Source organism: Cyprinodon variegatus, unplaced genomic scaffold, assembly GCF_000732505.1.
Source record: "Cyprinodon variegatus isolate N-32 unplaced genomic scaffold, C_variegatus-1.0 Scaffold911, whole genome shotgun sequence".
In the NCBI taxonomy this organism is placed as follows: domain Eukaryota; kingdom Metazoa; phylum Chordata; class Actinopteri; order Cyprinodontiformes; family Cyprinodontidae; genus Cyprinodon; species Cyprinodon variegatus.
This window is the reverse complement of record NW_015151364.1, coordinates 273,654-276,982: the sequence shown is the minus strand read 5'-3', so window position 1 is coordinate 276,982 and position 3,329 is coordinate 273,654.

The following is a 3,329-nucleotide window of genomic DNA, read 5'->3' as shown; positions in this document are numbered from 1 at the left end:
TCTGCATGAATCTTCCTTATGCTACATCCCAAAAACTCATTTCAGGGAGATGCTTAAACTAAAATGTAAAAAATACGTAAAATTCCTAAATTATAAATGTATATTGACCTCATAAGAAATAGAATTTCTATTGAACCTAAATGAAAAGAAATTTCACTTCATGGAGCTCTCTTAATATATTTCAATCCCTTGCCCTAATTATGTATTTTATGCTTTTCTATGCCCCCTTGAAAACACGCTGGCCCCATCCTGGCCCCCTGGTACATTTGGTCTACATCCGCCACTGTTCCTCCCCTTCACTGGACGTGGACATACTTTATTATATTCTCCTGTAAAATTAGTCCTATGTATTCGGGTTTTTTTTTTACGTGAGGATTCAACCTCTGCTGTTTAACAGGATTTACAGCTTTGAGATGTAACTAGGTGACTGCCAGAGAGTAACGCAAAACTTATCGGGCTGATCCAATCCAATGAGCGCTCTCTGACAACCAGTCGCCTGAAATGCTTGTTGAACAGGGCATTGCTTTGGACTCTCAACAGTACTCCACAACTCATGAATCCCATTTCAGATGTAAATGCCCCTTTTACTGGTTGATCTATGTTCCTACCCTCTTCTATGGTCATGAGCTTTGGGTCATGACCGAAAGAATGAGATCCCCGGCTTAAATGACATCCCAAGTCGGCTTAAATGTCTGCTTATCGACATATTCCTGCAAAAAGGTCTGATGTTGCAGGGGCAGGTAATGAAAAGTGCTGGGGAAAAAAATGCTCTTGTTCTGATGCCGGTTTGTTTAAGCCTTTATCCAGTCTCATGTAGAGGGGGCTGGTCACATCACAGGTTATTTGCTTATTTCATTATTGATTATTATCATTAAAACCATGGTGTTGCGATTACCTTTTTTTTATGGTGAAATATCAAATTTTGATTATTGGCCACCTCCAAATGCTTTGATGTAGAAAAATTATTTTGATAAGTTTTAATTCCCAAGGCCTTTAGCCTCTCCATGATACAGTAAGAGGTCTGTGACTTAAAAGCTGAAGGAGGAGTTCATTCACATATGACAGAGTAAAAAAGCAAAGTGATAAATTTGCTTCAAAATGGCTGACTTCATTTGGGGGTTTGTGCTATGGCTCCATTATACTTTTTTGGAGGACTTGTTGGTTTACCATCCAAGATATCTGACCCTCTTAGTGTATTAGTCCGCAATGAAAAAGAACTATGTGGACTTAAATATATAATAAGCATTCATGATTAAATGTTTTTCCTGGAGCATCAATAAACATGATTATCAAACATCAATAAATTATCTTTTAATCTTAATGCAGTTAATCATAATGTAAATATTCATTGACAATATTCATTGTTTAAATTTATTCATTTTACAAATTTTTACAGCACCATAAAACATAATGAATGTTTGTTTGACCTCCTGCACACCATATTAAAACAAACAAATCCATCTTATTCCATTTTCATACATTTTTGAAAAAGTTCCAGGGAGCCGCCAGAGGGGCATTAAAAAGTCGCTTCCAAATGATTATTAAACATCAATAAACTATCTGTTAATCATAATGCAGTTAATCATAATGTAAAGTGTTACCCATACATTTATCGAAATTCTGCAGTCACTGAACACATTCTTTAAACATATAACTCCATTAGGTATTTAGTTTATGGCTAGTGCCATTGTTGACGCCACTGCTTTTTTGTTTATTCTATTTTTTATATTTTACAAACCTGTCATCATTCATTCATGTCACATCATGTGACTAGTCTGCTGTATGATATTTGGTGCTCTAATCATCCAAATGCGATGTAAACATCTGGCCAAAGGTCATAAATGAATTGAATGTTGACATCTGACTGAATGTCTGTCCTCCAATCAATGGTAAATAGCTTAGTTTGATGGAACTGTTAGAATAGTTTTAACTCATTCATTGTCAGCATGTAGCCTAGCTTACTTTACTTTGAAAACATTTTCAGCTGTTTTAATTTAGTATATTGAATTTGAATAAAAAATACTTGACTAGAAAGGATTCAGATATTAATTTGCAATGTTTTGTTCCAAATCTTAATAGATTCATTGCCAAAAGATTTTACAAAGTAAAATCAAGGAAGTGGCCTACCATGACTAAGAAGCTGATCCCAGTAGGAAGTTTGTCCTTTGCCTTAGTCCTCAACTATGTAGAGGCAATGATAGCCACGCCAGTCCAGGGACTGACTGCAGTTCTACTGTAAGGTGCTTTGGTCAATGTAAATGACCGGCAAACCTGAAATGTAACAACCATATCATGCATATTGCTTTAGGTTAATAGACTATATTAATCAGGCTATGTATGCTTCCAAAAATTTAAATAAAATCCACCATTCCCTACAACTCAACTACTGTTTATCTGCCTTTTTCTTGTCCTCTCTCTACACATCTGAGTGTTGCATCTTCATTGCTGCACCTGGCCACATCCTCACACACATCCTATAAAAACATTTATTTCTACAGGTAAAGGTATTTTAAAGGTATTACATCACCTGCAGATGTACCACTCTCCCTCACAGCCCAGTGCTTCAATCCTTAACTGTAAATTCATATATCATCTGTGAACCTCCCTCCGCTATCACTAAGAAAGATGTCTCAATCTGTCTCTCCTAAAGCAGGGTAAAAAAAAAATATATACAGTAGAGTATGAAATAAACATTTGTCAGAACACGATTTTCTAATTCAGACTAGCTTTTTTTTATACTGTATTACCTCTGAGGCCATTTAACACTGACTCTCTTCCTCTGTTTTTTTTAACCCTGATATAAAAAAATATATATTAGATAATTTTACAGGAAATTATTTGATTTAATATTTATTCATTACACTTTCAAACTGACTTACAAATTATACTTACCTATACCTCGTTTTTTTCCTCTTTAATCAATGTTTTCTGTCTTGATGAATGAATGGCAGCTCCGCCTAGGCTGCCCGTGTCACTCCCCACCTCAAACTTTCCCCCAACCTTGCGTGAGAGTGTCGTATAAAAGAAGCAAATAGTCTGTGATCAACCAATAGTATGATGCACTGGTCAATGTTATGCCAAATAATGCATCCCCTTTGCTCAAAGTGAGAAGGGCGTTGAATCCATCCTTAAGCTGTGTTAAAACATGAGCTAAATATAGTCTAAATTATTATGTTGAGTCATATGCCAGATATCTCATGAACATAAACTTAGATTTAGAAGAACTTTATTGCGTTAATGAAATTTCATTTTGTAAAGCTCTCGTGACATTTCCATTTCTTAAAGTGCAGCAGTGATCAAATGTAAACATTAGGAGAGAAAAAAAAAAA